The sequence below is a fragment of the Nipponia nippon genome, unplaced genomic scaffold (assembly GCF_047370975.1).
Source record: "Nipponia nippon isolate SJK-2023a ecotype South Korea unplaced genomic scaffold, ASM4737097v1 scaffold_2, whole genome shotgun sequence".
In the NCBI taxonomy this organism is placed as follows: Eukaryota; Metazoa; Chordata; class Aves; order Pelecaniformes; family Threskiornithidae; genus Nipponia; species Nipponia nippon.
Genome location: NW_028262336.1, coordinates 16,195,119 through 16,207,978, shown reverse-complemented (window position 1 = coordinate 16,207,978; position 12,860 = coordinate 16,195,119).

Genomic DNA, 12,860 nt, shown 5'->3' with positions numbered 1-12,860 from the left:
ACTCCAGGGCAAATGAGTACATTTATGAGTTCAATATTTCTGACTGCAAGTGCCCCATACATCACGCAGTATATGAAGTCCCATTAGGCTCCCTCTGTCCCTCACATCCTCACTAGCTAAAAAAGAAAAAAAAAAAAATCACAGCCAGGGTAAAGATGACAGCACATACACTATCTGTGTTGTCATCAATCAGCTGCCTCCTCATAAGAGCAACCCTCTCAAATTTCATATATAATCAATTTTTTAGATGAGATTAGACTAATTTCTAACATTGACTAATGAATGTTCACAACACCCTTGGCTAGCCAGAGAATTCACTTCTCCTTTTTATATAAAGACGCATAAAGTTTTGTGTGATTATTGCAGACAAAAAACACCTTGTGAGGCTTAACAGAAACCACAAGTAGAAGGGGGGGGGAGGGCGAGAAGACAAGAAATTGTAGTTGGAAGGTGAGCTAAAATCGTTTTTACTTGGTGAGCTGCAAGCTCACAGGGCCATTTTGTCCTTTCAGCCACCGATTGCATCGTGAAAGGAGAATGGAGACTCATTCCTTACATGACGTGAAGCATTGATAGAGCACAGGAGACTGGAAAACCTGAGCTAGCAAGTAAAGCAGGAAATAAGCTATGAAGTATTACGAAGAAATTTGTACCTACTAACTCTGCACATCTTCCTTTCAATAGGCTGGTAAGCATACACAGCGCACCTATATTTACTGTCGCTAATGCATGTCAGCGTTAACTGGGGAAATACACAGGCCTAGCTTCACACAGAGGTGGCAGAGCTAAATGCCAGAAACTCAACATGTGGAAACAGAAAATAAGCCTGCGGTTCCAGCGATGCACAGAGCTGGCTCTGCAGGCTGCTGAGGGCTCCCTGCCCCAGCACCAGCCCTGGGCCAGGAAAAACTGCTGGCTGCTGGCCGTCCACTTGTCTGTCCATCCAGCCCCCAGCTACACCGCGGGCTGCCGGGGCTGGTACCACCTGGACCGTGCACCGCTGGGAGGGGAGAGAGGCCGGCAGCCGTGTTAGCTTACCTGTCCAATCCACACCTGCAGCTATTCACGCATCAGATTTTTTTTTTTAAACATGGTTTGAGTGGCTCTTAGGAGAGTTTACTTGTGCAGCCACAAGGCAGGAATGGGGGGAAAGCCTGAGAGATGCTTCTGTGTGGGGGCAGCAGGACCCCAGAGACTGAGGAAGATGCAGAAGCTGATGAAGATTCGTATTCATAAGACTATGAATTCTTTCTTTGTTAAATGAAACTAGCCAGAGAGCTGTGCTTGAACTCCCACTCTTTGAAATAGCAATAGCAAGCAAAAAACAGCAAAGATAAACACAGAAAGGTGTATGCTTACATGGTGATAAAGAGACTGTCATGCACTTCGCTTCTCTAGCAGCAAAGCTGTGAAATTACAGCTACTTTACAACTTATTTAGGAATTGGACATGCATAATCAGGGTACTCCTGTAGATCACATTCAGAGCAAGTGACTTTTGGACAAAATAGGCTGTACTGGTGTAGCAAGAAGAGTAACCAGGACCCCTAGTCATAGATGAAGGCCTTCTTGTGTCAGGGACTCCACAGCCCTGCACAGAGCTGTAAAATGGAAATAAACCTGCATACTCCAGATTCCCAGTTACAGACAACCAGGAACATGGACATACATAGGATTTCCCAGGCAGCCCCAAAGTACAAGCCTGCCAAATACCGTATGCTCTGCACGAGACCGGCTCTGCCGGCCCTTGTCCCACACGCTGTCCTGCAGCACTCGTACTCCACAGGTTTGTGATACGGCACAGCAGCGCTGCTGCCTGGGACCCAGCACACCAGAGACAGCCCATCAGCCCGATCCGTGACATCCAGCCAGCCACAGCTGGTTTACGTGGTCCTGGAGGGGCAGGGAAACCAAGAGGCTGTGTTGCAGCTGTGGATCGACATAATTTTACCGACAGCAGCCCGTTCTCAAAGCTGACCCGCACCCCAAGCAGACGTGCCACTCACCTCAGCGGCTGCGCACCACGCTGTCTGCCAGCATGGCTGACAGATGAGAGGCTCTGCCCCGCCGCGTGAACCAGAGCAGAGAGGTCTCGTGTGGCAAGTCTTAGGAAAGCGGACAGGCCAGACACAGGTCACTGACGTTTCTCCACACCTCCTGAAATCGTCCATTTGCCACAGTTTCCACAGAAAGTTGCATTCGGGGAATTTCTACTGACCAGCTCTCACCTGGATGCTGAATAAAGCATATCAGGAGGAGAGAGGGAAAGTGGACTTTCGTTCTCATTCCTCCTATCTCTGCCTCAGAGACAACCTGCAGGTGATCCCCCTTTCAGTTCAATCCATCCAGCTTCCACGGGGATGGTCCTCTGCCCTGAGGCAACACCCAGCCCTGCCTGGCACCCCACAACCGCTGACCAGCTGCACAACGTGAGGTTTAATCACAGGCTACTGTGAGGGGAAAAGAGAGTGAAGGGGACACATTGCCACACTACTTTTCCAGCTTCCAGCACAAAGAGACCATAAAAAAAGATTGTTCTGAGTCAGATTAAAAGTTCACCTCAGCCATTAGCCTGTTTCCAAACACAGCCAGTGTCAGAGCCTCAACTAGAGACGCTGTCTCTGTGGCAGGGCCATTTAAAGTAACACACATTAAAAAAAAGCACATTGCAGAAACATGCTGAGATCAGGAACTGCTACAGAAAGGCTCTGGTTTCTCCAGCCTGTAGTACCTCCGGGGAAGGAACAGTCCAACACTTGCAAGAGCCAGGGCCAGGACTTCTGGAGCTCCCGGGATGCCCCCATGGGGACTATCAGATCTACAGTGACAGAAGCCCATGGGAACGCCCTCTCTTCTTCAGAGCATACATGCATATTTTCAGCTTTCCCTTGCCAAGGGATGGAAGGAACATCCAAGATCCTGCAAAAACAGATGAGGACTGTGTTGTGTTGGGGGCTTAGCAACTGGGCCAATAAAAGGAAAAGCTGTACGGATACCCTCTCTGAGCCACAAAGAGGAACCTGGGAGACCTCCCAGCAGCAAGTCTGCTGCACCTCAGACACCCCTCCGTGAGACACATGCCACTGGCCCTTGTCTCACGCTTCCTGCCACAGCCTTCACTTTTGCTACGGGACACTGAAGCTGTCTGGGACCCACCAAACCAGATGCTGCTGCTCTGTCTAAAACATACCATTCAAGGAACAGTGCATGGCAGGGACGATCCTGAAGGGGCAGAGAAGATGAGACTTTGCATAGTACCCAGGAGCAAATGGACAATCTAGTCCGCAGAAGCCCTCTGCTCAGAATAACCTAAGTAGAAAAACTCACAGTAGCACTTTGATTTTATGCACACAGTGCCCACCTGTCTCATGTTCTGGGAGAGCTGATCTCTTTGCTGCCCTGTAATGCACAGCAGAGCAGTCCCATGCCTTCAGAATACGGAAATAACAAGCCGGAGAGAAGTCTTCTTCAGCTTCCTTTTTTGACAAGTTAAAAAGGGCCTGTCACAGATCCCACAATTCATACACAAGCTCCCTCTCTTCCCAGCTCTCTCTCAGATGCTGAATGAGACCGATCAGGGTTACAGACAGCTCAGGGTGAATGTCATGCATTCACCTCTAACGCCACTACGGCTGAGCAGCTACGGGGCGGGGGGAACCCAGGCAGGTCCACCGAAAAGCAGACACGTGGACGAGGCACTGTGCCACACTGCTTTTCAAGGGTGCTGGAGCACAGCAAGTGCTGAGCTCCAGGTACACGGTCTGATGGCAGATATCATCGTGTCTCAACAGTTCTGCCACATACCCTCACCCTTCCCACACACCCTGCTTGGGGCACAGGCTCAGGCTGCGCCTCGTGAAGGCATTGACTCCATTGCTGTAGGTCCCAGCACCATCTACCATCTGCCATCTCACCTTGGCGCTCAACTACCACCTCGCTGCCAGGTGAGACGAACAAGAACATAAGGATCCCAGTTGTCCAGGTCAAGCACACCAATTGCATACAGTCTCTCTGACATAGCTCTCCAAGTTTGGCCCACAATGACAGAAGAAAAAGAAGAGTCCATATATGGAATAACATCTAGAAGCTACACAATTTATATTTAGTACCACTGTGTGCAGGGTGAAATGCTTTGCATTTGCTTTGAAAAAAAAAAACAAAACCAAACTTATTATTACAGAGCTATTCAGACGTATGGGTTCAATCATGCTGCTGCATAAACAGAACTTAACTGAAGGACCATATCAAGGACAACAAGCACAGTGCCTCTACTCTATATGCGTTGGCCAGTTTTGCTAGTCAGAGGAAAATCTGTTTCTGTGAGTGGACAACAGTAAGAGAAGTCAAGTTAGGATCCAAGCTGCCACAGGTTGGGGCAGGTCAACAGTGGTTTTATTTTTCTTTCATCTAAACTCAGAAGACTCAGGTGAAGTTCAGCCCCCAATCAGCTTCACCTGGGCATTGCTCAGAGGCTGCTGACGTGTCCCAGCTCACTGCCCTTGGCCCAGCCTGCTCTTGGAGGAACAGCCAAAATTGTCTCCAACAGATTCTCGGCTCCTGCCAACCAAGATGCTGCCACCCACTCACTCCTGAAGCACCAGAATTACGTGTTCATCTTTTCCTGCTTCTTCTTGCTTTGCCTTGCCTCATTTCGGCAAGGAAAAATTGACTTGGCAAAATCCCAACTTGGAAGAGGAACTTGGGAAATTTCACTAATGTTGCTGTCTTCGAACTAATCACATAAACATTATTTACAAAGGCAAAGAGATTTCATAGGTTAAAATCTCCCTGCAGGATTCACTCAACAATCTCTTAGTCTTACACCTGCTGTGGTCTGCTGCGGTTACAAAAAGGTTAATGCCAGGCTCATTTAAGAAAAATCTTTCAACACAGTACAGAATGGGGACAAGAGCCACCAAAACAGCTTTACAACCACAAGATCGCAGGTGGTTATGACAGGGATTCCCCACCCCATTACACTGCAGTACCATGGATAACCTAATGTGACAGTCAAGAGACTAGAAAAAGCAGCAAAAACCACTTTGTGCCTTTTGCTGAAGCTTTGCTACCAGACACAAGAAACTGCAACCACTGATACCTGCAGCAAATTAGAGCACTCAAGAGCTTTAAGAAGCTTCTTTAAAAAACCACAGATATACTCTTTGATCAAAAAAAAAAAAAAAAAACAAAAAAACCCCCACACACAACCAAAACAGCTCATCTAACTTTGTATTGCTTACTAGAATTGCTTAGCAAATGCAGACTACAGTATTTAGAAAAACAGTCTTGTCAACAGACTGAAATTCATTGTACAGGGACCAGAACTCCACTGAAAAAAAAAATTAGGGGTCCACAAATAGAAAGAGGCTGAAAATCAGTGTTTTATAGGATCAAAGTTGGAAATATGGCTTCAGCATGCCAACTACAACTTAAAAGGCAGGTTGAAAAGTCCTTGGTCATGATGCTCTTTAGCAAGGTAGCCCTGGATGAGGCCAAGACAGCAAATAAGTGCGGCCTTTTCAGACTGGATTAAATTCTTGCATACCCCGAAAATCTGAAACGAGTAAGATTTTCAGAAAGTGCAAGCATTTCTTCTGTGTATTTGGCAATGCCAGAAGGTTGAGATGTGTTTCTCCCCCACTCAGTGGAAGTAGATGTGGCCTCCCAGACTGACGGCTCCCTTCACGGCAGGGAGGGCTGGGTCAGATCTGCATGGGGGAGAGGGTGGAAGAGCATAACACCCAGCTCACTGCTGGTGGAGCAGTCCCTACGCAGGTCCAGACCATATTGTGACAAAGCAAGTCATCTCCATGGAAATACAACCAAAGTACTATCAGATCTAAACCTTCTGAAACTCAGGAAGGCCAGCCTGAGACTGATTTTTACACCCTGAAAGTTTAAGAATACGTAGGGATTTCTACATTACATTTTCCAGCCCTCTGCACTTCTGATCACTTGCAAGCACGGACAGTTATTGCAGTGGAGGCACATACCCCATAAAGCGAATCTTTGACTATGCTGGCAATGACCTTCAAGTACTCCCTGGACACAGAGGGGCGTACAGATCAAGCTGATACTCACCTCTGGTTCTTTCCTCTAGAGCCCTTCTTCATAAACCTTTCTTTTTATCTCCTTGGAGAGGTTTGGAGCTGGGGGTCTCTCCAGGACTAGAAGTCATGAAAAAAAGGCAACAGACCAGAATGACTGGTTTTCACAGCCATATATGTGTTCAGAATTTGAATATTCCCCCCAAGTAACACTTCTGCTGGGTCAATCTCAATTTATTCGGCCTTCACCTTATGTGCATTAAAGCAACAGGTATAGCATCTGGCCATTTTAGTCCCTGTACAAATCTTTGATATATCTTTAAGGCTTTGATTCATTCTTTCTGATGATTGAGGATCATACAGCTTATGCAACTGTTGCTCTATTCCTGTTTCTCAGTTGTAGGCCTAGGAATATCTTGGATAGTTTTTGTTCAGTCATCTGGTATCTTCCTGCCCTCTCCTGACAAAAAATATCCCAAATACCCTACCTTTTCTTTACAGAGTTGTAATTTGACTGGGGAGACTTGACGGCCTTTATCAGCCAAAGCAACCACCATTACTTGTGTCTTCAACACAATTTTTCCAAATTTGTACTTGCTACTAGCACATCATCCACATACTGTATTAATGCAGAGTTATTTGTTAATTCTATGTCATGTAAATCTGCCACTAGGATTTTCAAAAATAAAGTTGGTGATCCTGCAAACCCTTGAGGAAATCTAGTCCGCATTTAGTCTTTCCCTTCCCAGGTGAAGGCAAAAATGTACTGAGACTCTGGATGTACCGTTACACTGAAGCAAGCTGGGCACAAATCAATTACCGTAAAACATTTTGTATTAACTGGTACCATGGTTATAACTGTTGAAGGATCAGAAACTAGTGGATGCAGTATGGTTACCCATTTATTTACTGCTTGTAAGTCTTGGACAGATCTATAAACTGGTTTTCCATCTGAGCCTAGTTTAGTTTTTTCAGCCAGTAAGATAGAACTATTATTATTCTGCCTCTTGGCAGAAAATCTTCAATTATTGGTCTTATACCTTCCTTTGCTTCCTGAGATAATAGGTATTGTTTTAAGGAGGGAGGTTGGCCTCTCTTCATTTCTATCTGTACTGGATTAGCTGACCTTAATAACCCTACCTCTGCAAAACTTTGGGCCCATGAAATCCTAGGTACATCTTTGAGTTCCCAGGGTATTTCTATCCCTTCTTCAGTTGCTAGAGCCGTCATAATTTTTTGCTATATTATGCATCAGAAGTCACAATGTAATTCCTTGTGGTGTACACTGCCACTCTGCCTATAATTTGTACAACAAATATTTCCCCACCAAATTTGCTGGTGCCAATCCCAACAGCAGAAAAGAATGATTAGCCAACCATGGACCTATCTGTACCATTATTTCCTTGGTCCTGGGTACAAATGTAGATTTACCTTCTATTCCTTCAACATTTACTTTACCCTTAATTGTTGATCCTTTGTGGGGGTTTGTTAGTGTTCAATAAGCTGCACCGGTATCTGTCAGACATGGGTAAGTTTCATCTCCAATTTTCAAATCTATAATTGGTTCCTTAGAGTCCTCTGAGAGGACTGCTTTTGTTTTTCCTTCCGCTGCTAGGGCTTGAGGATCTGGTAACCGTCACTGTTCATCACCTTCATTCCACTCCCGATTGGTGTGATTTTCCCTTTGTTGCTGTTGTAGTCCCCTTCTCGGGCTCACAGGGCATTCTCTTTTCCAATATCTTGGTTTTATTGCAGTAATCCTTTGGTGTTGTCCGATTTAGATTTCTGTTTCCATTATTTCTATTATTATTACCTCTTTGCCCCCTAAAATTCCTACCTTGCAAGGCAGCTGCTAACAAGCTAGCCTTCTCTTCCTGCTGTTTTTTCTTCCTTCTGCCTAGCCTTAGCTTCATCCCTTCCATTATACACAAACGTTGCAATATTTACTATCTCCCCATCAGTTTCCCTTGCCAACCCAGAGAACATTGGTTAATATACTTCTTAATATCTGGGGCCGCTTGACCTACAAATAAGGAGACAAGCAAAGACCTATTCTGCAGGTCTTCAGGATCAATTGCCTGAGACATTCAGAATTGTTTCCCCTGCCTAGTTAATGCCTTGTCGGCATTCTTTTTCCTTTGTCCAATTAATAATTCTTCTAACCCTTTTCGACATAATCTTAATGCATCTAATCCTTCCTTGGTCTGATAATTCCTGCCTGGCTCTGCGTCCGGCCACGCAGCCCGACCATCCAGAGCAGCAGCCTATTCTCTATTTTTCTGCAAAATCAACACTCGCTCTTCAGAGGTAAACACAGTTTCCAGTAACCAAGAAACATCAGATCAAGCAGGCTCTAAAAATTCCCCTAATCATTTGCTGAACATTTTTCGGGTCTTCCTGGAGTCAGGGCATTTGCTGTTGCCATACCGCCAAAGCTGCCGGACCACATGGCACGTGTACACTTGTTACAGTGGTGTCTGCCCCCACCGCTGGAGAAGGAATGGTTACCTCCTGCAGCAGAGCTGGCATAGTTGTTGAAGGGAAAGCAGGAGGTGCAGAAGGAGTGATAGAGTCGACAGGAGGCAAAGGAGACACAGACACATCTTGCATGAATACAGTGATTAAGGAGATGCCTTGGTTTTGTTCTTATTCTTGATCTTATTTTTATAAGACTGGCTTATATAATCGCTATTAGATCTATCATGTCGCCAATTATTCCAGATGTACCAATAATCGATTTGAGCTGGGAAATGGTCTTCCAAAACTAGCTTTAAAAACTTTAGGCGGTCAAACTTAAAACTGCCCACTGACGGCCACTTTTGGTCTCCAGTCCCAAAAGTAGAGCCAGCCAGGTATCTTGACACAATTCCACAGCCCTTCTTCCTAACAACCCATGGGTATCCAGCAATTTTGCTCTAATTATTCCAGATTTCCAATAACTTTGACTACACCTTGTCCCGCTTCCAAATTAAAGGAATTATGTAGAATTACAGAAATGCAACTCACCACCACCTCACCTCTTTCTGTGCGCTCCCTGCGACCGACAGAAATAGATGAACTCTCCTGGTCCGCAGATCAGATGCTCCGCATGAGGCACTGGAGTTGACCAGTGGATGAGGGGCTCCCATCTGGGCTACTAGTGATGTGGGATGTTTGTCAACCAAGGAAGAAAGGCACACAAGGGTAGAACTACAAAAGGTTTATTTCATGATCATGAGACTCCTCCTCCATAAGAGGAGGAAGGTATCCAAAGGGATTTTCAAGGAATTTATATACAACTTGAAATGAAAAGGCTAAGCATAATCATCCAATAGCACACGGACACACTTTTGCCCTCTCCCATCACATTCAGGACCTTTGAAGAATTCTCAGACATCCAGCAGTGTGCTGCCTCTGCTGCCTGGCAGTTAACACAGGACCTTCTGAGGTCTGGATACTCCCCTTAAATTGCCAAACAAATTATTGTTTATTCTTCTTCTCCTTAGGGCAATTTGCTAATGTTCCTTCTCACGATTGTTAACTGTCACGCTAAGCTCAGAAGCTATCCCTTTAACCACAAAAGCCAACAAAAGCATCTCCCCCCAGCCAGGCAGCAAAAGCAAGTCAGGCCAGTGAGCCAGACCACCTGCACATAAACATCAAGCAAGCAAGAGCCATGCTGCCATGACCAGCAGCAAGACAGTCTCTCCCTGGCCAGCCAACAAGCCAAAACCACGCTCTCGTAAACAGCCAGCCAGAGCCATACTCTACCGCCGGCCAGCAATAGCACCTCCCATCAGCTGGTCTACCAGAGGTATGATCAGCAGCCACCACAGATAGTCTCTAAAACAGGCCATCAATAACCTCTATCCATGGCAGGGAAGACTTGATACTGGCCCACAGGACAGACAGACAGAACCAAAAACTCACCCAAGCACCAGATAGACGGAGCCCTAACCCTTACCCGAGCCAGCCAGCCAGAACGCTAGACGTCCCCTGTAAGACAGACAGAGAGCTACCCCACTTTCCCAGATGGCCACCCAGAGCCCTAAACCACTTGCCCCAGCTGGTCAGTTAGAGTCCTACCCCACTTATCCCGGTCGGACAGCCAGAACCCTGCGTCACTTGCCACGGACAGTCAGCCAGAGCCCTATATCACCTGCCCAGGCTGGCCAGCCAGAGCCCTAAACCATTTGCCCCGGCCAACCATCGAGCCCTACCCCACTGTCGTGGTTTAACCCCAGCCAGCAACTAAGCACCACACAGCTGCTCTCTCGCTTCCCCGCCCCGGTGGGACGGGGGAGAGAACTGCAAGGGTAAAAGTCAGAAAACTCGAGGCTTGAGATGACAACAGTTTAATAATTGAAGTAAAATAAAATAGAATAGTAGTCATAGAGGTAGTAGTAATAATGGTAATAATAATAGAATAATAATACAATAATAACACAATAATAACATACAAAGCAGGTGCTACACGATACAATTGCTCACCACCCGCCGACCGATGCCCAGCCCGTCCCCGAGCAGCAATCGCTGCTCCCCAGCCACCTCCCCCCAGTTCATATACTGAGCATGACGTCATACGGTATGGAACAGCCCTGTGGCCAGTCTGGGTCAGCTGTCCTGGCTGTGCCCCCTCCCAGCTTCTCGCTGGCAGGGCAGGGGAAGTTGCTTGATTGCAGCACATGTTTCGCATTCGTGGATAACCTGTGCAATAGTGTCCATGGTCAAGTCCACCCCTCGATCATGAGCCCATCTATACGTTGCCTCTCTTCCTTGATGGCCTGAGGTGTCATGGGCCCACCAAGCTAGAAGTAATTCACCCTTATGTTGCCAGTCCAGATCCACCTGAGCCACTTCAATCTTAGCAGCCTGATCCACCTGCTGGTTGTTTTGATGTTCTTCAGTGGCCCGGCTCTTGGGTACGTGAGCATCTACGTGGCGCACTTTTACAGCCAGGTTCTCTACCCGGGCAGCAGTATCTTGCCACAATGCGGCAGTCCAGATGGGGTTGCCTCTGCGCTGCCAGTTGCTCTGCTTCCATTGCTGTAACCGCCCCCACAGGGCATTTGCCACCACCCAGGAGTCAGTACAGAGAGCGAGCACTGGCCACTTTTCTCGTTCAGCAATGTCTAAAGCCAGCTGGGTGGCTTTCGCCTCTGCAGACTGACTCCATTCACCTTCTCCTTCAAAGGTGGCTGCGCCTTGTCGTACAGGACTCCATACGGCAGCTTTCCACCTCCGATGCTTCCCCACGAGACAACAGGACCCAGGAGCGAACAGGGCACGTTGCTTCTCATTTTCTTGTCGTTTATTATATGGTGGGGCCTCCTTCTCTGGAGATATTCCAAAATCTTTGCCTTCTGGCCAGTCCATGATCACTTCCAAGATGCCCGGGCAACTGGGGTTGTGTGATCAGCGCGACCCACTTACTCCACGTAGCATCAGTTGCGTGATGTGCACAGGGGACCCTCCCTTTGAACATCCAGCCCAGCACTGGCAGTCGGGGTGCCAGGAGGAGCTGTGCTTCAGTCCCAACCACTTCCAAAGCGGCTCGAACCCCTTCACACGCTGCCACTATCTCCTTTTCAGCTGGAGTGGAGCGGGCCTCCGATCCTCTGTATCCCCGACTCCACAACCCTCGGGGTCGACCTCGAGGCTCCCCGGCTGCGGCGTCGAGCACATTTTTGCCATCTTGTCCTGCCTGTCGTGCTGGTTGGTGGAGACATGGCTGTTCTGTTGTTGATCACCTCCATTGGGATCTGACGACATCCATCTTGCCGTTTTATTCCTCAAAACTGGATCTCCTGCGCAGGTCCCTTGACCTTACTTTCTTTTATGGCAAAGCCGGCCTCCGGAAGGATTTGGACTGTTTTCTTCCCTTTCTCAGAAACCACCTCTTCTGCTGTGTTGCCCCACACGATGATGTCCTCAACGCATTGCAGGGGTTCCGGAGCCCCACCCTGTTCCAATGCAGTCTGGATCAGTCCATGGCAAATGGTGGGGCTCTGCTTCCACCCCTGGGGCAGTCGATTCCAGGTGTATCCAGGGACTTCACCTGGATCTTTGGATAACTGGAAGCTGAAAAGGCTTTGACGAGTGTAAGCACTGCTTAGCAACATCTAAACCATCAGTGTCTTCTCAACATTATTCTCACCCCAAATCCAAAACACACCACTAGACCAGCTACGAGGAAGAAAATTAACTCTGTCCCAGCTGAAACCAGGACACCCACTTGCCCAGGCCGGCCAGCCAGACCCATACATCACTTTCCCCAGCTGGCCAGCCCGAGTCCTACCCCACTTGCCCCGGCCGGCCAGCCAGCCACAGTGCTACCTCCCTTGCCCCGGCCAGCCAGCCAGGGCCCTACCCCACTTGCCCCAGCCGGCCAACCAGAGCCCTACCCCACATCCCACGGCGGGTCAGTTGGAGCCCTACACCGCTTGCCCTGGCTAGCCAGCAAGAGTGCTAAAACACTTACCCCAAGTGACCAGCAATAGCGCTACACCACATGCCGCAGCCAGACAGCCAGATGCCTACCCCATTTGCCCTGGCTGTCCAGCAAGATGGCTACCCCACTTGCCCCAGCCGGTCAGCCAGACGCCTACCCCACTTGCCCCAGCCGGTCAGCCAGACGCCTACCCCACTTGCCCCAGCCGGACAGCCAGACGCCTACCCCATTTGTCCCTGCTGGCCAGCCAGACGCCTACCCCACTTGCCCCAGCCGGTCAGCCAGATGCCTACCCCATTTGCCCCAGCCGGTCAGCCAGACGCCTACCCCATTTGCCCCAGCCGGTCAGCCAGACGCCTACCCCACTTGCCCCAGCCGGTCAGC